Raw genomic sequence first — 21,612 nt, 5'->3', positions numbered from 1 at the left:
GAAACCATTGTAACTGTAGATCACAACCTTCCAGAAGCATAGGTGAAATCTCCTATTCTGACGCCGCTGGGAGTAGTGCCTAATTACTGTTTCCTCTCCTGGTTTATTGGTAAATATTAAGATAGGAATATCTATTATAAGCAATAATAAAATATTAATTAATAATTGTAAATGTTAAACTATATGAGTAAGGGATAAGTTTCGCAGGATCATATGTGAAATATGATTTGTGAAACCTATCACCTACGATGTCACGTGATCACAAGCGCTGCACCTCGAGGAACGCCGCATTGCCCCGCGAAGTTGGGCGGAGAGCTCCGGTCTGGCCAACTGGGTGTGCCACGAACAATTGCGCTAAGACTACTGTCTGAGTCTTGCCTACAATTGTGTATCTTGCATAAATAAGGCAGGAAAATAAGTGTAAGTGACGATGTATAAGTGAATTTATTGTGGTGACAAGAACAGCGACAGACAGACAAAATATCTCTGTGCTGAGATTTAGTTCTCCTCGGCTCAGTACTTAAGTTGTCTTGTATGTAAACTGTAAATATATGTACAAACTATACAAAGGATTTTCCTAATTACCTGGGTATCAAAAGACAATAAATTGCCTTTTACCGCTCGGAGGCTCTACCAATGCAGAGGGTTAAGGAAACAGTAACGCTACGTCCTGTATGCACGCAGCATAACATAAATAGTGATGCCTAACAGCATAACACCCTCACACAGTCTGCTTCCCCAAGTCACCATCTACGTAACTTGGTGCGGGTCTCAACTGCGGGTTACAAGGTTCTTCAGGACTCCTGCACCCTGTTTACAGACGGTCGCCACACGAGGTTACGCTCCTCTTCTTGGCTGCCACTACCTGGGCCAATCTCCCTCACACAGCTTGCTCCTAAGTCACCACCTACGTAACTTGGTGCGGGTCTCAACTGCGGGTTACAAGGTCCTTCAGGACTCCTGCACCCTGTATACAGACGGTCGCCACACCAGGTTACGCCCCTCTTCTCGGTTGCCGCTATCTGGATCAGCCTCCGTACTCTGCCTCCTGTGCAGCGTAGTGTGGAGCTCACATTCTCTTCCACTGGATAATTCTGGCCTCCAGTGGTAAATTACACAACTGAGGTTTTCTGCCTGTCTCACCTCCCAAAGGCAAGGGAATATTAACACTGCCAAGCAACTCTCAACTCTCTGAGAAAGAAATGCCAGCCACATTCTAGGAAGGGATAGTTACGATAAAGGACACACACTTAAGAGGTTGAGGTATAATACCTCATTGGAAAACAGCCCACAGTATCAGACCGTCCACGTCCACCAACGTATATTTTCCTGTGGATCAGTGTCGTTTACAGCCTCCTAGATAACAGACCTCAACCACCTACAAACCGGCAGGGCCTGAGGAGGGAGTAAAATTCACTGCACAACACTATATATATAATCCTCTGTGTCCTGCCTCTTTAAAAGAACACAGGAACGCGGTACCATTTAACGAAACAACGAATACACGAACAAGCCCCCCACAGACAGAAGGGAAGGATCTACCGACCGCTCTGAAACACCAATACTTGACTAGCCATCAAGAAATCGGTGCACTAACACGGGACACCAAACAGGGACCGGCACACTAATCAAGCTTGGCACAATACACCCAGTCAGTCTCACACTGGTGTGTTACCACTGGTGCATTACTGGCACTAACTCATATACAGCCCTATGTAGTTCTTGCCATCTAAGCTGTATGTATATTACTAGCACGTGCCAGCTTTCCTCCTCGTCTTTTCTGCTTGCTAGCGTCCATCCGATTAAAGTGTGAGAACAAGAGCTCACGGCTTGTCACAGGAAACTGACTCATGTGGGAGGGGAGGGGGAAGAACCTGGGGGAGGGGAAAACCCACTCTCGCCCGCTCGCCTCGCCTCACGCTGCTAGCTTGGTACAATAAATCAGTCATCTTTCAAAAATAACAGTGAGATAACTATAGGGGTTGGATGCAATTAAATTGCTCTGTAGGCAAGAGAACTCCTAAACTAAATAATACGCGTAACTCACTACGAAAAAAAAATAAATAAATAAACAGTGGGAAATAAGAAAAATTAAGCGGGGAAGAGGGGTGACTACGTGCGGAGAATTTTCACATTAACTCAGGGGAGCGGGTGGTGGCTGAGTCTTCGCCTGCCCCGCTCCCACGCGCACCCCCTGCTTGGCTTCCATGGACTTTGGGCTTCCTGCTCCACACTGCCTCCCGTGCTACTGTGTTGCTGTCCTGTGCCTGCTGGGTACCTTATGAGCTTCGCAGCCTGTTATTCTACAATTTGGATTGTCCTACACGTTTTCTATGGGTTCTTCTGGTCAGCTTTGCCTCCAGCTGCTCCCAACCCTTGCCTTTTGTCCTGGTCCTGCCCGCTGTGCTCGACGCCGCCGTCTTCCCCGGCCTGCCACACTGTCTCCGGCTTCACACACAACTTTTCTAAGTATCTTTTCCTAGATATGAGTCCCATTTCTTGTGCATGGTAAATATATATATATATATATATATATATATATATATATATATATATATATATATATATATATATATATATATATATATATATATATATATATATATATATATATATATATATATATATATATATATATATATACTTTTTTTTGCATTTTTTTTTTAATTACACCATAATCCCCAAGCTTGGGGATAGGTAGAAATGCGGGCTTTTCGGATGGGGGAGGCGAACTGGCGAAATTTGGTGATAAATAAAACCTAAAAATCATAAACACGGATATGGATTTTTCCTAGAGATCTAGGGAAAAATTCCTAGATATGTATATGATTTATAAACAAAACTTATCAGCAAATTTCGTCTCCCATATCCAAAAATGCTAGTCGGGGGGGGCGAAGCCTTGGCAACCCCCCTCAGGGATACTAATCTAACCTAACCTAACTTGGGGTCTGCGCCCCCATGGATCCCTCCAGAGATACTAACCTAACCTGGACTTAGTTATACTAATCTAACCTAACCTAACCTGGGGGGGTTGCGCACCCCTGGACCTCCTAGGAATGCTAATCTAACCTACTAATGAGCTTGTAGCCATATCAAACGATTTCTCCCACAAATGCATAAACATACAACTATTTGAACCTTACATCACATACTACTACTCACATATGTAAGCACCGTCAATTATCATGCACGATGCGGACTGACGGTAAAGTTTATTCCCAACCTTTACAGACGCAACGCGTATTAACTCATTCTTACCTCAGATCCGAACGGAAGGTTCGGTCTCTTCCTCTCTCTCTTCCACTGCCATTGATGGAGACTGCCTCTGTAGGTCACCAAGTGGAGGATAAATGAGCGCTGCTTCAACAAAGAAGTGGTGGAGGCGACTGTTCTCGTGGGCCTTGATGAACAAGTATCCTGCAAGATACTGGTACAAGAACTTGGTTCTAATATCAGGCCTTTTAACCCACTTTTTCAAATTTTTCCAGGGCCTTTCTATATTTTGTGTGTGAATATTTTAATTTCCAGGGTCCACACATTTTTTTCTGAATGGTTAATCAGGTTAATCAGGCAGTGGGTGTAACCATGGTCTTTGACTGTGTGGTAGGGACGCCAAGAGTAACTTATGATTACGGACTCTCTTTTTACATACTGTTGGACTATTGGAAGCAATGTACCTCGGTCACGCTTTTCACCTACAGGTACAGCAAAAGGCAGCATGACTTTCTTTTTAATGACACGTTCAATAGCACCGAAAACCCACACCTGCGATAATACACGACCTCGCTCGTAACTTCGGAGCAAAATTAGCGTTTCGACAATTTCAACAGTAATTCCTCAACCACCGATAATATCTTGCTTTTCCAGCCAGTTGTCAATCACCTCGCTACAAAACGATCGGCAGTCCACAGAAATACTGGTTGACAATCCAAGTCGTCCCACATCGGTGTCATGTTTCCAATGCTTACTCAATCAATGCTGAACAAACACGACAATTTTCCACTCTGATAAATGAGCATTGTCTAAGAAAGATCCCTCAAACTGGCTTAAGCTCTAACCGTCACTTCTTTGTGTGTCCAACCCGGAAAGTTTTCGTGTACCGCCAAACACCTTGTCCTTCACGTAAATTGTACTCCGATTGACACTTGGGAGACTTCACAGTACTTGAAATAACACCGTAAGATTTTAAAGAAAAATGTTAATGGTGTGTCGTTAAAAAAAAAAAAAAAAAAAGATGCTGTTATACCTCCGAAATAAGTGAATGAACAACCCTTCATAATATGACGAAAACTGGATCATAGCACAGTCAGTCTTCCCTTACAGACAGAAAGCCATTTGATTTATTGATATTTTTTCCTACTCTTTCATTGGCTGTGAAGAACTTACCGGGCACGTGCACTTCCAGTCGCGGCTCCAGAATCACGCTCGAACACTTTCTCGAACACATGATATTCGAAACAATTCGAAAAAATAATGGTGCACAGGGATTTTGGTAATTATTCTTATGTCACAAAGAAACACAAATATCTCCAAATATACTGACCTGCAACGGATACTCAGAAATAAGAGTTTTTCGGAATCCAGTAAGGTAAGTCAAAATCTTATTCCTAGCGTTCTAGGGGCTATTATTTTACGTTATTATCCTAGGATCGGGTCTAGAGAATTTTTTAGTGGAAATACCCGTTTCTAGGGATGTTTATTTTCATTCATATGCTATATTTATCAGTAAAACCCGGCATTGCATGCGTGACCAGAGCAAAATTGTCTCGTCAATTATTATATCCTTTGTTTTACTAGTAAATCAGTATTTTTCATCTCTGCCACCCGAAAACTCTGCATTCCCAAAAATTCCTACACTTGCTGGGTAAGAGCTGAATATTAGAACGAAAAAAAAAAAACATTTCCCATAGAAACTCAGAGAGACATAGTTTCTTAGAATCCAGTAAGGTATACAAAAATCACATTCCCTGTTCTAAAATAATTAATACCTTGTATTTCCCGCCCTTGTTACTCTGTTTTGGCGGTCATTTTTCGTTCCTGTACTCTTACTGGCCGGCTCCGCTCCCCTGATTGGTCGATACTTTTGTTTACCTCTTCCTGCGCTCTGGTTGGCTGCGACACCTTGCCCCAGCTTTGTTATCAGTTGCAAAAAATTGTGCCGCCATTCTGTACTATTTTCCGTGATTTTCTGTTAGCCTGTTATGTTTCTTGCCTTTTTTTCCCCACTTTATCGTGTGTTACACAAATAACCACGACTTCATGCACATACACAACCACATACACCCACATGTCGATCTCTTGACTGCGTTTAATAATATCTACACCACATTTTTTTTCTTTTCTTGCCTTTCTGCACGTTTTTTTTCCTATGGCCTTATATATTTTTCTTTGCTCATTCTTTACACATGTCTTGCAGTACATGTGTAACTGTTTTGGCTGTCTGGTTGTGTGTTTCAGGTGTTACCTGAGCCTGTGCCTTTGTCCACACTTGGACCCTGACCGTCTCTCGGCAGTGCCTTCCCCTGCACCTGTCCTGTGCCTAACCACAGCTCTCACTTGCTGCTACTCACTGCTTGTACAAGCTTTCACTGCCCACCTCTTCTGCAGCAGACCCAATCCTTCAACTACACAGCTGGGTTGTGTGTAATGTGTTTTAATTATTTTTTTTTATGGCTGTTAGCCTAACTCACTACTTACACCCTTTCCAGATATTTTGCTATTTTGTCAATTTTTTATTTATTTCATTTTTTTTTGTGCTTGTTCGTTTCAAATTTTTATTTGTGTATGCAATTTTGCTCACCATCAATAATTACTTAAGTTTTTGTTATATTTTATGTATTTTACTTTTCACTTGCTTGCATTTAACTTTTTGTGGCCCAGCATTCCTCTCTGTATATTACATTATTGCTTGCATATTATATTTTGTCTTTTTTTCTATTTTTTTTATGTAGAAGGACACTGGCCAAAGGCAACAAAAAAACAATAAAAAAAAAAAAAAGCCCACTGAGATGCCAATCCCATAAAAGGGTCCAAAGCAGTAGTCAAAAATTGAAGGATAAGTGTCTTGAAACCTCCCGTCTTAAAGGAATTCAAGTTGGTAAAGGAAGGTGAAAATGCAGAAGCAGGCAGGGAGTTCCAGAGTTTACCAGAGAAAGGGATGAATGATTGAGAATACTGGTTAACTCTTGCATTAGAGAGGTGGACAGAATAGGGATGAGAGAAAGAAGAAAGTCTTGTGCAGCAAGGACGCGGGAGGAGGGGAAGCATGCAGTTAGCAAGATCAGAAGAGCAGTTAGTATGAAAATAGTGGTAGAAGATAGCTAGAGATGCAACATTGCGACGATGAGAGAGAGGCTGAAGACAGTCAGTTAGAGGAAAGGAGTTGATGAGACGAAAAGCTTTTGATTCCACCCTGTCTAGAAGACATGAGTGAGCATGAGTGGAACATGCCAGACATGCGAAGCATACTCCATACATGGACGGATACGGCCCTTGTACAGAGTTAGCAGCTGGGGGGTGAAAAAAAACTGGCGGAGACGTCTCAGAACACCTAACATCATAGAAGCTGTTTTAGCTAGAGATGAGATGTGAACTTTCCAGTTCAGATTATAAGTAAAAGACAGACCGAGGATGTTCAGTGCAGAAGAGGGGGACAGTTGAGTGTCACTGAAGAAAAGGGATAGTGGTCTGGAAGGTTGTGTCGAGTTAAGAGATGGAGGAATTGAGTTTTTGAGGCATTGAACAATACCAAGTTTGCCCTGTCACAATAAAAAAATTTAGAAAGATCAGAAGTCAGGCGTTCTGTGGCTTCTCTGCGTGAAATGTTTTTTTTTCCTGAAGGGTTGGACGTCTATGAAAAGACGTGGAAAAGTGCAGGGTGGTATCATCAGCGTAGGAGTGGATAGGACAAGAAGTTTGGTTTTAGAAAGTCATTGATGAATAATAAGCAGACAGGGACAGAACCCTGAGGAACACCAGTGTTAATAGATTTAGGAGAAGAACAATGACCGTCTACCACAGCAGCAATAGAACGGTCAGAAAGGAAACTTGATATGAAGTTAGAGAGAAGAATAGAAGCTGTAGGAGGGTAAATTGAAAATCAAAGCTTTGTGCCAGAGTCTATCAAAAGCTTTTGATATGTCCAAGGCAACATCAAAGGTTTCACCAAAATTTCTAAAAGAGAATGACCAAGACTCAGTAATGAAAACCAGAAGATCACCAGTAGAGCGGTCTTCACGGAACCCATCAGATAGAGGGTTGTGAAGTGATAGATGTTTAAGAATGTTCCTGTTGAGGATAGATTAAAAAACTCTAGATAGGCAGGAAATTAAAACAATAGGACAGTAGTTTGAAGGATTAGAATGGTCACCCTTTTTAGGAACAAACTGAAAGTAGGCAAACTTCCAGCAAGAAGGAAAGGTAGATGTTGACAGACAGAGCTGAAAGAGTTTGACTAGGCAAGGTGCAAGCATGGAGGCACAGTTTCGGAGAACAATGGGAGCGACCCCATCAGGTCCATAAGCCTTCCGAGGGTTTCAGCCAGCGAGGGCATGGAAAACATCATTGCGAAGAATTTTAATAGGTAGCATGAAGTAGTCAGAGGGTGGAGGAGAGGCAGGAACAAGCCCATAATCGTCCAAGGTAGAGTTTTTAGCAAAGGTTTAAGCGAAGAGTTCAGCTTTAGAAATATATTTGATAGCAGTGGTGCCATCTGGTTGAAATAAAGGAGGGAAAGAAGAAGATGCAAAGTTATTGGAGGTATTTTTGGCTAGATGCCAGAAGTCACGAGGGGAGTTAGATCTTGAAAGATTTTGACACTTTCTGTTAATGAAGGATTTTTTGGCTAGTTGGAGAACAGACTTAGCATGGTTCCGGGCAGAAATATAAAGTGCATGAGATTCTGATGATGGAAGGCTTAAGTACCTTTAGTGGGCTACCTCTCTATCATGTATAGCACGAGAACAAGCTGAGTTAAACCAAGGTTTGGACGGTTTAGGTCGAGAAGAAGAGTGAGGAATATACACCTCCATGTCAGACATTATCACCTCTGTTATGCGCTCAGCACACAAAGACGGTTCTGTGACACGGAAGCAGTAGTCATTCCAAGGAAAATCAGCAAAATATCTTCTCAGGTACCCCCAACTAGCAGAGGCAAAACGCCAGAGGCACCTTTGCTTAGGGGGATCCTGAGGAGCGTTTGGGCATTAGGATAAGATACAGATATGAGATTGTGGTCGGAGGAGCCCAACGGAGAAGATAGGGTGACAGCATAAGCAGGTCAGGAAAAGGTCAAGAATGTTGGGCGCATCTCCAAGACGGTCAGGAATACGAGTAGGGTGTTGCACCAATTGCTCTAGGTCGTGGAGGATAGCAAAGTTGAAGGCTAGTTCACCAGGATAGTCAGTGAAGGGAGAGGAAGGCCAAAGCTGGTGGTGAACATTGATGTCTTCAAGAATGGAGATCTCTGCAAAAGGGAAGAGAGTCAGAATGTGCTTCACTTTGGAAGTTAACTAGTCAAAGAATTTCTTATAGTCAGAGGAGTTAGGTGAGAGGTATACAGCACAGATAAATTTAGTTTGAGAGTGACTCTTTAGTCGTAGCCAGATAGTGGAAAACTCGGAAGATTCAAGAGCGTGGGCACGAGAGCAGGTTAAATAAACTGTGCGTTGCGCACAGAAACGCAACATCCAGCTTTGGATCGAAAATGAGGATAGAGAAAGTAGGAGGGAGCAGAAAAGGGGCCACTGTCAGTTGCCTCAGACACCTGAGTTTCAGTGAGGAAAAGAAGATGAGGTTTAGAAGAGGAGAGGTGGTGTTCTACAGACTGAAATTGTATAGACTGTACATTTTTACTTATGCATTTTCTCTGTTATATATATATATATATATATATATATATATATATATATATATATATATATATATATATATATATATATATATATATATATATATATATATATATATATATATATATATATATATATATATATATATATATTGCTGACATATTATTCTATTTATATATAGTGTTTACTTTTTGTGTATTTTCTTATGTGTACTTTTTTGGGGGTAAATAGTTTTAAGAAGTGGCAATTCTACAATGGCTATTGATGCTACTATCTACTCTATATCTACTCTTTCTGCTGCAGCCGTTATGGCTACTCCTTCTGCCTCCACTATTAAACTTTTGCACCAGAATCCTTCCATTAAGAAAGTCTGGAGGTGAGGCCCCGTAGTATGCTACATTATCAATTTTGCAATAATGTGAGGACTTAAATGACTAATAGTAACATTACTTCTGTGGCAGGCAAGATATCTTATGTCCATTACCAGTTGCTGCCTAATTCTCTTGCTTTTACAATGATGTCGGCAAAGTCCTTTAAGCCTTGTCCAAAAATGATTATGCTGAATTTCGCAGTAAATTCTTGCGAGTCTTTGTTGCATCACAGACTTATGATTTCTTTCAATGGGCTTTTTGTTATGCTGGCTCGCTTGCAACACAGCTTGGTAATGTAGGTCACATAGTCGCTCAGGTTCATGCTACCAACTACGCCCAGGATGCTTTGGAGTTTTTGAAGTCCGGAAATTGGGTTCAATATGGCCAGATGAATTTAGATAACCTTCAACTCTACTTAGAGTTCACTATTTATGTTAATTTTCTCACCCATCAAAGACATGTTGCATCTACCATTGATATCAAGCCCACTGACTCTCTTTTCGGTTTTGCCACAAAAAAAAAATAAATAAATAAATAAATAAATAAATAAATAAATAAAAAAAGATGAAAGAACTACCTCACTCTCATAGCATGTCACCTGTTATTAGTCTCCAGCATGTTCGTCCCCACCCGTCGAGCGTGCCCCCTCTCAGGTGTTGCTTTCATCCCAGCGTCCACCTCTTTCATGCATTTATTGCCATAGAGATGGTCACACTTACATACGTTGCTTCCATCGTATTAAAGAGCTCAAGTTTGCTCGTTCACTGTCTCCACCCGAGCGTAATGCAACTTCTAGGAATGTGCCTTCTAAACAGTTTTCAGGCCACCCTCGCTCTCAACTGGCATCACCAGGTTCACTTTCATTTCTCTGCTCAGACACGGAATGTGCGCTCATTATCTCCAGCCCCGAGACCTCGCATGCGTCTTGAACGTCTGTCTAAATTCTGTCCTGTTCATGGCCTAGGTAACCACATATCAGAGGAATGTTTCAAAATTCTGGAATTGCAGTGAGATCAAGTTGTGACGACCTCTTGGTCAAATTTTCAGAGACACCAAATTCAAAGCTGGAAAGACTAGTACCTGGTCTGCTGTTTTGTTCTGAGCAGTCTTTTTCCCTTTCCAATGTCATTGCTGCCTTTCAAGGTATGCAAGTATATCAGTGCTTTTCTTATGACACTCCTCTTTCCTTGGGAGTTGACACTGGTACCTCTTGTAATCTCCTAAGTGTCCAGACTTATTACAAATTAAAGGACTTACTTGACCTTCCCTTACAGCCTGCTGACGTATAATCTTTTCAGTGTACAAGGTTCTCCCTTACATATCCTTGACACAGTTGTTCTCCCGTTGTATCTTGCAAACCATATTTCATTATTTTAGGCAAATATTAATGTAACTTCTGAGTTTGTCCTCAACAGTGATGATCTTTTAGGACTTGAATCGCTTGTGACTCATGGTACTGATGTTTTTCCTCAACATCATGCTATTTCCTTTCAGGATGCTGTTATCTTTGGACATTCCAGCCCTACTCTTAACAACATCTAAATCTCCTGTTTTCACTTCTTCACAGCGTTCACCTGCCACAGCTCACAGTTCATAATTGCCTGATTTTACAGAGTTGAAACGCTCAGTCTCTGCTGTGGAAGTCTGCTTTACTGTTGTGATAGGAGATCAGCGAGTGAGCCCTATGAGTGTTGTTCACCATCTTGTTCCCATGGCAAATGTGCCTGTTGACTTGTTTGTCTTATATTTGCCAGACTGTCCGCGTTCATAGGTTGACTCTTGAAAGTATTCTTTCCTCTCTTCATGATGGTCATATAACTGATGCATTAGTGACTAACCTAACCTATGCCCCGATTTCTCTCAAGAGCGGTGTACTTCTTGGTTCTTTCAAAGTTTGCGACAGTATGTCCTTTCATGACTCTTCACATCTTATTTCTTCTGCTTCTCCTGACACAAATATTTCTCATGACACTGCTTATCTCATTGCTTAGCTTTCAGCTTGCGTTAAGGTGTTGGACTTCCTGACAGCAAAGTCTCATCTCCTTGACTTGCTAGTCAAACACAAACCGGCTTTGCCTAATGAGGCACTTGGTGTCACAGACCGTATTGCGCATCATATTCACTTAAAACCTGATACATTTCCTTCTTTTGTGCCTTCCTAACGATTGTCTCACAGACAGCGTGCTGTTGGTCGAGATTTAGTTGATGGAATGCTGAAAGACGGTGTCATTCCAGAATCACGTTCTCTCTGAAATTCACTATTGTTTTTGGTTCCAAACAAAGACGATTCTTACCGTGCTGTAGTTGATTTTCGCAAAGTTAACTCTGTGACCGTCCCTAACATTATCTTCTTCCTGTTTTAAGAGACCTTTTGCAGTCCATTAGGAAAGATAAAACTGTTCACTACTCTTGACCTCAAATCAGGTTTTTGGCAGATTCCTTTGGAATCCAGTAGCCGTGAGATTACTGCATTTTCTACGCCATCAGGTCATTATGAGTGGTTCTGTGCCCCAGTGGATTTAAGTAACTTACCCCTGACTTGCCAGTGACTTGTTTGTGTATCTTGTTGATCTGATCTTAGTATCTCGTGATCTTGAGTCTCACTTTAACAAACTTGAACTTGTCTTGCAAAGATTCCAAGAAGGTGGTCTTAAACTTAACCTGCCTAAGTGCAAAATCCTTCGGTCACGCATTGAATTCTTAGGTCATGTAGTTGATAAGGATGGCATTCACACTACTGATGATAAAGTTCATCAGAGACTTTGCATCTATTGCATTGCCTCTCATGCATCTTTTTAAAAAGGATGTCTCTTTCGTATGGCACGACGCCTAGCAAACTAGCTTTGACCAACTCAAATACGCATTCACTCATGCTCCAGTCCTTGCCTTTTCAGATTACAGTCTGCCTTTTACATTTGCAAGTGCAAATGCAAGTGCTTTAGGAGTAGGCGCTGTTCTGATGAAGCGGACCGAGAATTTTCGTCCTAATGTCTTTGTGTATGCCAGCTGTACACTGAGTGGTGGTGGGTCTTGCTACTTAGTTACTTTAGCATTTGTTTGGGCACTTCGTCATTTTCGTGACATCATTTATGACTACCAACTGACTATTTATACTGATCATGCTGCCTTGCTTTACCTCTTCAAGGATAAAAATCTAACTGATTATCTTGCCAGATGATTTCTTACAGTTGATGAATTTAATCCGACGATCAAGTATTTGCCTGGTAAAGCAAATGTGGGTGAAGACGCTCTCTCGAAATGTTGCTGTTGCTTCTGTGCCAGAAATAACTAATTTCTCACGCGAGGAACTTTTTGATGCCCAGCGTCAAGACACCTCATGGTCTGCTGTGGTATATGCTTTAGAATCGGGAGGTGAGTCTGCCTTACCCAAATTGCATGTTCCTTTGTTTCAGTTTTCCTTTGCTGAAGGTATTTTATGCCATACAGTGTCCGTTCAAGAGCAAACTTATCATTCCTACTTCTTTAGGTCCTTCAGTGCTTCAGCTCATTCATGATGCTCTCCAGTCCGGTCATCCAGGACGTGACAAATCTCTAACAATGGCTCATAAGCGTCATTACTGACGTACGATGAGCCTTGACATCACAAACCGTGTTGCACAATGTCTTTCTTGTGCACAAAGTAAAGATAATACTCACACAGCTCCTATGCTAGAATATCCTACTTCTTTTTGGTCCTTTTGATACTGTTGCGATGGATCTTCTGCAGTTATCTCACAGTCAGCAAGGATCTTCCTATGTTCTAGTCTGTGTTGATCATTTCAGTCGCTTTGTTATTCTTGCACCTTTGCCTAACAAATCTACTCCAGCTGTTGCTCATGCTTTTGTGTCCCACCTTCTTAGTCCCTTCACTACACCTTCAGTTTTGCTTTCTGATAGTGGGACAGAGTTTAAGAATGAGGTCCTTAACATCATTTGCGAACAGTACAAATTTCCACAATGCTTTATAACAGCTCACCTTCCAATTTCTGATGGACTTGTAAAACGGACTTATAGAAAAAAAAAAAAAAATGAGAACCTTCGGCGAATTGCAGGTAAACTTCAAGTCATGGAAGATTGGCTTCCGCACGTAGCTGCTTCCATTAGTGGTTTTGTAAATTTAAATTTGTCTATGGGAAAGACACCTCACTATATTGTGTTTGGTGAAGAAAAACGTCTCCCTTACGACATTCTTGTAGCTTCTCGTGTGCCAATGTATTTCGCCGATGACTATGCTCAGTCTCATAACCGCACGTTTCATACTATTCATGTGTATATGAGAAAGTACAGGCTTCACGCAAGGAGATGATTAGTCGGCAGCACAGTACAGCCAGTGTCTCTTGGTATTAGTAACACTGTCTTTAAAGCTTCACCTCTGCATCAATCAAAATCAGAACCTAAATTTCCAGGTCCTTTTCTCATTAGTGAGAACCTTTTTGGCAATAAATTTATTTATTTTTTTTTACTTAACTCTTAATATCTCAGAAATTGTCCACTTTGACAGCTTAAAGAAGGCTCGGGTTCCCATCCCCTCCTCTTCTGCTTCTCCAATGCCTCAGTCTCCACCTGTCTCTCATACTTCTGTTCCTCCTACCCCTACACATTTAATACTTCTTATATAATCTCCTTCGAATGTTCCTTTCCTTTGCTGTTCCAATGATTTATGTATCTTGTTGTGCTCCCTTTGGGAGGGATTTCCCTTTGTTTTTCCTGCCTCCTGTTAGGCCAGGATTGCTTCATGAGTCATATTGTTTTATCTTTGTGGTGTCCTGCATTGATATATATATATATATATATATATATATATATATATATATATATATATATATATATATATATATATATATATATATATATATATATATATATATATATATATATATATATATATATATATATATATATATATATATATATATATATATATATATATATATATATATATATATATATATATATATATATATATATATATATATCTTGCAGGAGAGATATTTTCTTAAACTTCTTCTTCTCTCTCTCTCTCTCTCTCTCTCTCTCTCTCTCTCTCTCTCTCTCTCTCTCTCTCTCTCTCTCTCTCTCTCTTTTTATTTAAACAAAAATTTACATCAGGCTTAAAACAACACGTTTTTTATGCTGTTATTTGAAAAGCCTATACTTAAATGTAAAGAAGAAAATATATACAAAAAGCGAACTCATCCTACTATATATATATAGACATGATTAACAACAGCACTAGTGTGGGAGGTTGTGTTTTTCGCCACCTGTGTGCAGCCACTTTCACTTGCTGGAGTGTCATTGTTTGTGTATCACTCGTGGCTGCCGTAAACACATTCCACAGTCTGGAGGTTCTGGCTGTGTAAGAGCGCTGGTGCTGCCTCGAGTAAGATCGAGGCACTTGCACCAGCATGTCATTGGAGGTGGTGGTCCTGGACTCCCTCTGGACAGCTCGTGGTGGGAGCCTTAGCGAGCTGAGATGAGGGACCTCCAGAACCCGGGCCTTGTGCTGGACCACCAGCGCCGACACGTCCCGCCGATGCTCCAGCGACGTGACTCCGGTCTGCTCCTCCTGCTGCTGCTGCTGCTGCTGCTGCTGCTGCTGCTGTCCGTCCATCCCCACCAAGCGCAGGGCACGGCGTTGCACAGCTTCCAGTCTCTGCAAGTGGGTGGGGGCACTCGACATCCAGGACAAGGCACTGTACTCCATACAAGGCCGTATCTGAGCCTTGTACAGTGTGAGGATGCCCCGGGAGTCGAGGTTTCCTGACATCCGACGCAGTGCAGAGACTCGCTGGGAGACCTGGTGGGCAACAGCAGCAACATGGCGGTCAAAGCGCAGGCCACAGTCCACTGTCACTCCCAGCAACTTGACGTGTTCCTGGAGGGGAAGTGTCTGGCCTCCAAAAATCAGACGGCTGGGGAGGCAGCTGGGGACCGTGAGATGACCATGGCCTGCGTCTTTTCTGGTGCGAAGCTGACTTGTCACGCCTCTCCCCACTCCATCACCAGCCTGAGCTGCCTATTCAGCTCTCTAACGGCTCGCTGACTGTCGGAGCGGCAGTAGGAGCGGGAGAGACTGCAGTCGTCGGCGTATGCAAGCAGAGTCGGTATTTGCCGCAGGAGGTCATTGATGTATATGTTCCACAGGATCGGGCCCAACACTGAACCCTGTGGAACTGAGGCCTGTATAGGTAACGGCTGGGATGCCTGTCCATTGATGACTACCCGGAGGGTTCTCCCCTGGAGGTAGTCCTCGAGCAGTGCAAGGAGGTTGCCCTGGATACCCTTGGCGCAAAGCTTTTTTACAAGGCCCGCGTGCCAGACCCTATCAAAGGCCCCAGCAATGTCCAGGGCCACCACAAGAGTATCCAGACCTTCGTCCAGGGCATCCTGCCAGCCTTGGGAGAGGAGGGTGAGGAGGTCCGCTGTTGAGCGGCCAGGCCGGAAGCCGAACTGTCTGTCTGAGAGGAGGCGGTGCTCACTCAGGTGATGACAGATGACACCTGCCACTACCTGCTCCAGCAACTTGCCCACCGCGGAGAGCAGCGAGATGGGTCTGTAGTTGTTGGGCTCAGACTTTGAGTTCTTCTTGTGGGCTGGTACCACTCGCGCCTCCTTCCATATAGAGGGCCATCTGTGCTCCATCAGGCAGGCCCTAAAGACGCTGGTGAGAGGACCTGACAGCTCACTGGCGCAGCGTTTGAGGAGCCGCGGGCTGATGTCGTCCGGGCCGGTGGCTTTGTTCTCCTCTACTTCCCTCATTAGCCGCTCCACCTGTTCACGTGTCACCTGAACATCGGCGACGGTGTGGTCTGTTTCCTGAGGGAGGTGAGGTGGACGTCTACCCAGATCAGTGACTGACATCTTCTCTGCGAAAAACTCAGCGAGTAGAGAAGCCTTGTCCTCACTGCTGGTGGCTGTTGTCCCGTCCATCCTTGTTAGTGGAGGAACAGTGTCGCGGCGGCCTGTTCCTTGCTGCTCCTTGACAAGCCTCCACCAGGTCTTGTGGCCAACCCCTGAGCCACAGAGCTTTCGCCTTATGTCCTCTCGCTGCTGCCGTCTCGCCCACCTGCAGGTAGCTGTCACCCGTCTACACGCCACACGATGTTGGGCCCAGTTGTAGTGTGTTGGACGACGTTTGTACCTCACCCAGGCATCGTGTTTAGCCTCAGCGGCCGCTCGGCATCGGTAACCAAACCAAGCAGGGTCATTAGTCGTAACGAGGTACCTTCTGCTGGGGACGTGTTGCTGCTGCTCTCTCTCTCTCTCTCTCTCTCTCTCTCTCTCTCTCTCTCTCTCTCTCTCTCTCTCTCTCTCTCTCTCTCTCTCTCTCCTAGTCCTTTAGAATGCTTACTGTTTTACAATTACCATATTATAATAATAATAATTATTATTATTATTATTATTATTATTATTATCATCATTATTCATTTCACTCATTCACCCTTACTATTGCCATAAATTGCCATAAACTGGTGAGGCAAAATATGACAAACTTCTTGGCAGTATTTTGGTTGTACGTATCCTCAAGTTTTTTTTTTTCTTTTTTGCTTCATCACCACGTTGTGAATCTTTCAATTTTGTCATCCTTATAGCAGAAAACACTCGGCAGAGTCAACCTCACAAAAACCTTATCCCCAACACTCAGAAGAGCAATCATTGATGCTAATTAATCATCAGTTCAATGTTAAATGATAAGATGTTAATAACTTATGTAGGTTACTATGTTACTATAAAAACTACTTAAAATGTGTGTGTGTGTGTGTGTGTGTTAGTAATTTTTATTCTTTTTGTCTTTATTACGAAGTATTCTTTTTTTTTTATGTGCTGATATTATGCGGTAAATGATACGACGTTAATAACTTATCTGTTCCTGTGTTAATATGATCACTACTTAAGATTTGTGTGTGTGTATGTGCGTAAGAGAGAGAGAGAGAGAGAGAGAGAGAGAGAGAGAGAGAGAGAGAGAGAGAGAGAGAGAGAGAGAGGAAAACGGGAGCGTGGTAGTAAGTTACTGTATTTTTTCTTGTCATTATTACTAATCAAGTTTTGTTTATTTACTGTATGTGCTAATTATTATATTTTAAATGATAAGACGTTAATAGCTTATGTAGGTTATTATGTTACTATGAAAATTACTTAAAATATGTGTGTGTGTGTGTGTGTGTGTGTGTGTGTGTGTGTGTGTGTGTGTGTGTGTGTGTGTGTGTGTGTGTAAAGAAAACGGGAGCGTGATCGTGAGTTACTGTAATTTTTTTTTTTGTCTTTATTACTAAGTTTTTGTTTATTTACTTTATGAGCTAATATTATGTGCTAAGTGAACAACGTTAATAACTTATGTATGTTCCTGTATTAATATGAACACTACTTTAGATTTGTGTGTGTGTGTGTGTGTGTGTGTGTGTGTGTGTGTGTGTGTGTGTGTGTGTGTGTGAGAGAGAGAGAGAGAGAGAGAGAGAGAGAGAGAGAGAGAGAGAGAGAGAGAGAGAGAGAATTAGGAGTCATTTGTTCTGTACACTCCGTCTCTGTGATCATAGCAAGATTAATGTGGCGGGAGTAACTATGACTCCTGGAGGTCCCGGGATGGTGTCATGCCGTGACTCCCCGAGTGACGTGAAAAACCTCCTTGAGACTTAGTTACTGGGGAAGTCTGCCTCCTAGTGGCGCCCGCTGGAAACGTAGGAACAAGCCTGAAGGATTGGGCCTACGGCTAAAGTGCTTCCCCGCGAGATGAATGTGAGGCGGGGAGTTGGACAAATATTCCATCCTCCCTTCTCATAAACTTTCATAGAGTAATGGGGTTCCGCCAGGCTTCGGAGCCCAGAACAGCTTCACTGATCCGGAGTCCTTCTGCTCCTTCGGGTTCTCTATCTCGTTGGGGTGGGGGCCGTCAGGGTGATTTGCCGAGTCGGTGGGTGAAACCCACTTACCCTCGACAGCAGTAGTCACTCTGGCGTTTCCGGGATGACGGCCCGCTGGTGGGGGGGTAGCGCTCTTCCTGTCTTCAAATACCAGCGGGTTCATGGCTTTGATAATGGGGTACACGGTGCGGATGCGGTACCAGTCCCCCCCGGGTCCAAGGGACGGGCATAGAGCCTCTGTGTCCGTCCTGAGGATCAAGGGCGTCCTAGCAGAGCTCGTAGTCTGCGAATTGGTGTTTCGTGCTGCGGCGGGCCAAGTAGCTCAGGTAGCCAACCGCCTGGCTGAGGGTGGCGTCCTCAGAACCGGAATCCTGTCGGGGGCGACCTCGGCAGGTAGGTTTCGCATCACTTGTGCCGTTGAAGACGGTAGGTGTGAGTAGTGCTGGCTTTAGCCCGTTACCCTGTCGTCCGTCCAAAGGGGTTGTCCTGGCCGCCTGCTATCGGCTGCTTGGTCACCAAGCGCGGGTAAACGGCGGTCGGACAAAGCATGACTCGATCAAGGTAGCCATGGACACTAATGGGCTACATCGATACCTACTAATACTTTAGTATGAATATAATTTTTTTTATCTTTTCAGTTTAAAGTTAGCATAAATATGATTTGTTTTCTGTGGATTTTATATACTATTTCATATAATAATAGAGCTATTACGTTGTTATGTACTGTTGTTATGTATGTAGAAGTAATAATCAACTCTAAGTGTGTGATAATATCTAAGACAATGATGCATTACTCTATATAGCACTATGTTCATGCCTTGTGGAGTATGTAGACAAGCCTTAGAGGATGAGAGTGTCTTGTGTGAGCTGTGTGAAGACTTTTTTCATAGCAGATGTTGTCATGGAATGTGTTTGAGGTGTGATTCAAGTATTTACCCTTTTAATGCTACTGTGAGTGATGACGAATTCGTGACATATTTTCGAGAATATTTTCAACCAACACTAACTCCAATTCAATTAGATTGTCTTGTTTTCAACCCATTAGAATTAAATAATGTAGAAACAGAAACGTTTCTCGACGATGTTGACACAGATATTTTTTTTTTTTAGTCAAGTACGGTTAAGTAATATATCAAGTAAATATTTTGATGAAAATAATTTTGATACAGAATTTGAAGAAATAAGTGAACGTCATAACTACTCCTTATTACACTTAAATACTCGCAGTGCACCATAAAATTCAAATAAATTTATAACTTATCTACAAAATTTAAAAATTAAGTTTGATGTTATTGGCCTCACTGAAACGTGGATTAATGAAGTAAATGCCAATTTGTATAACATGGAAGGCTATGTACAGAGGGATCTATACAGAAAAGAGAGAAGAGGTGGAGGTGTTTCGTTATATGTTGAAGAGGATATAGTGTTCAATGATAGAGATGACTTAACAATCAATAATAATAACGTTGAATCATTATTTACAGAACTGAGCAGTTCAGAACTACAAAGAAAAAAAAAAAACATTATAGGGTAAATATTACCCTATATAGGGTAAATATTTAAAATTTAATTCAAAGACTCGAGAAAGGGATCAATTGGTGCATCAGGAGCTTCGTGTTTTGGGTCACTCTGGAGGTGTTTGAAAAACTCATGTGCATCTATGAGTTTTAGATTGTCACTGGTGGTTGCTGCCCATGATGATTTATGAAAGAGCTGTCTGTCTTGGGCTGTAGCTTGCTTGATTTTGTCTCCAAGTTCAGGGTTGTGGTGTCTTATGAATTTTATTAAATACCCTGCATTGGACGCGAAGAGCCTTGACCTGATTGGTGGAATTTGTGTCTCTGCCTGAAGTGTGCAAATGTCCGTCCATTTGGGTGCGCCTGTTATGACTCTGAGAGCCTTGTTTTGCAGGATCTCGAAGGCGTTCTAGTTGGTGGAGGAGGCCAGCGCCAGGCAAGGGGCTCCGTACTTGATGACTGAGCTGACTGCTTGAATGTAGTATAACCTCGGGACTTCAGGTGCTGTTCCTCCTCGGGTGCCTGTGATAGCTCTCATCACCTTTATCCGTGCGTTGATTCTTTAAGAGATGCTGTCTGTCTGTTGAAGTTGAGTTGTGCGTCTATCCAGATTCCAAGGTATGCCTGACATGTAGTCCATTTAACTGGCACGTTTTGGATAGTGATGGGTGGGAGCTGCAACCTAGAGGCAAGGAGCTTGGCTCGAGTCTTCTCTGTGTTTAAGTCCTAGCTCCTGGCATATGTTAGCTAATGCATTTGCGGTTTCTCTCGCTCTTCTTTCGTACCTCTGACCTGTGGAGATGATAGCTATACCGTTTGTATACACTAAAATTTCTGAGAGTTGTTGCTGGAGTGGTCTTTGGTGGCCTGGGTGTTTTCTTCAGCTTCTTGTCTATTATCTTGTCTGCCAGCTCCAACAGCTTTTCCTCCTGGGAGCTGTGTCCAAGCATCCCGGCGAGTGCCCCCGCGAAGGACGTGAAAAGGTCTTTCTGCTCGGCTTTTGTCAGTGTGATCTGTCTTCTGTGTTCGTGTTCTGCAACTGCTGTCTTGGTATAGATGTTTTTAGGCATCTGCGTGGCTCTTGAGAAGAGGTCTGTTGCCCTGTGCCCTGGCCGATGCATGGGAAGTTTTGCGCTGTCAGATTCTGTGTCTGTAGCTCGCTGTTGGCGAGTTTCTTTCCGCGGTTTCCCCAGGTAGTCGCGGCAAGTGCTGGACGGTGATTGGTCATGAATTGCAGGTGTGCATTGTGCATTTGTGCATTGATGAGAGTTTTGCGTGCTGATCAGTTCTTGCTCCAAGCCAGGTGACTCTCCCTGCAGTTCGGGCATTGTATGGTTGTCGTTTGCCCTTCCTTGTGTTTGTTGATACATAATTCTATTTGGTGATGGCCCGAGCAGACTCCGCATCTTGTTTCTAAGGTGCAACTGTTTTTGTGGTGTCTGTATTTCTGGCAATTGTAGCAGCGCAGGGGTTCTCGGCTGAAGGGTCAAGTGTATAACGTTCCCCAGCTTCCCAGTTCCAGGGTTCCCGTCAGTGAACCTTGTATGGTGATTTCCACTTGTCTCGTGGCTTCTCCTGTAGAGACTCTATCTTTGTGCCTCTATGATTAGTGGGTGGTCCAGGACTGGTTTGAGAGGCATCAGGATAGGAAATTTCATTAAAATGCCCTTGCTTGTGTTTTGTCCAGCTGCCTTCAGTTGCACAGGTTTCCCTTGAATACTTTGGATGTTCATTAGCTGGTTGAGGGCGTCCTGATATGGCGGGGAGAGGAGCACGTTCCCAGACATCAGGAATTTCATCTTCATTTTTTGTGTCTTTAAGGTCTGTCCTATGGCTTCTGCCAGGTGCAGTGCTGATTCGAAGCTTTCCGTGCGTGTAACGAGGACCTTCGGAATGGTTTGTTGGCGACTTGTTTCTTTGGTGCTGGAGGGTGTAAGAGCTTGAGTGTTATGAGCTGGAGCAGAATCGTTGCGATTGTCTTTCTTCTTTTGTGTCTTCCCTACAGCAGTCCATGGAA

This window comes from Scylla paramamosain, chromosome 42 (assembly GCF_035594125.1).
Source record: "Scylla paramamosain isolate STU-SP2022 chromosome 42, ASM3559412v1, whole genome shotgun sequence".
Classification (NCBI taxonomy): Eukaryota; Metazoa; Arthropoda; class Malacostraca; order Decapoda; family Portunidae; genus Scylla; species Scylla paramamosain.
The sequence above is the reverse complement of the archived record's forward strand: the minus strand, read 5'-3'. Positions refer to the sequence as shown.